This window comes from Octodon degus, unplaced genomic scaffold, assembly GCF_000260255.1.
Source record: "Octodon degus isolate 3935 unplaced genomic scaffold, OctDeg1.0 scaffold00202, whole genome shotgun sequence".
Classification (NCBI taxonomy): Eukaryota; Metazoa; Chordata; class Mammalia; order Rodentia; family Octodontidae; genus Octodon; species Octodon degus.
In genome coordinates this window covers 2,955,962-2,957,106 of record NW_004524778.1, presented here as the reverse complement: position 1 = coordinate 2,957,106, position 1,145 = coordinate 2,955,962, and positions in this window count along the sequence as shown.

The window sequence follows — 1,145 nt, the reverse complement described above, 5'->3', positions numbered from 1 at the left end:
CCTACACCCTTGACATGCTTTTTTACTTTGTTTTGTTTTGCTGGAAATGAGTTTAAAACACAAATCAGTAAGCATAGTGTTCCTAATTCTGCAGCACTCTCAAATGCCGAAAATTGTGCAGAACAAGGACACATTGAGACCTGATCATCCTGTGTCTTTTTTCTCCTTCTCTGGAATTTAGCATGTAATAGATACCCTAAAAGTGACTATGACCCATTTACATATTGGATGAGAAGAAATCCTATGATTTTCCATTTACCTAACTCTAGAAAATTCATTTAAAAAAATTATGCTTGGATTATTCATATAATCCCTTTACCCTAAAATCCATGCTCTCTCAATAACAGTGAATAATGCCTCATGATCTCCAAGGATGCAACAGCCGCAATGATTCTTCAAGACCATTTCTGACTTTCAGGAGAGTCTGTCACCTGAAGCCTCACCAATTTTCTTTCCTGAGTACCTAACTTTTCATTGCCTAATAGTTTACCTTCTGTCACTGCCAGTCTCCTTATAGCCTTCATTCATTTAATGCTTCCCCAAGCTCTTCAGGGTCTGTTTTTCAAAGGCATCTGATCATCCATCCCAAGACTTCATTCTTTTTCCTTTGTGATTTCTCCTATCACTAAAAGTGCTGATGCTGTTAGAAATTCATGGTCAAACACACAGAAAGCAGATGAGAATAGATGTTTTATACCTTTTGTCAATACTGAGAGGCTTTTGTTCTTACATAAATTGGTTAGAAATTACACTCCTCAGAAAACATAAAGGAAAATAGAAGCTGAATTATGGAATTTAATAATGGAGTAAGGTTTAGGATAATCAATTTATTTAATACTACTTCATTTATTTTTTGTTTGACAAGCAAGTAATTAATTTTTAATAGTCTCAAGCTTTTTATCTGTATAGGAGGAGTAAATTACAATAAATTTCTACTACAGAATAGGTTATTCCATGGCTACAATTTATGAATTTTTCATGACATCCTTGACAATTAAAATGAAAGCGCTTCATTATGTCTCTGTCTCTCCTTTTCTCTCAAACTAAAGTCTAATAAGTCAGGAACAGGTCACATGACTATCGTTATTAAGTCAGTCATGAAAGAACTTGATTTACTGTTTGATGAGCCATTTTAGTTTATTTCT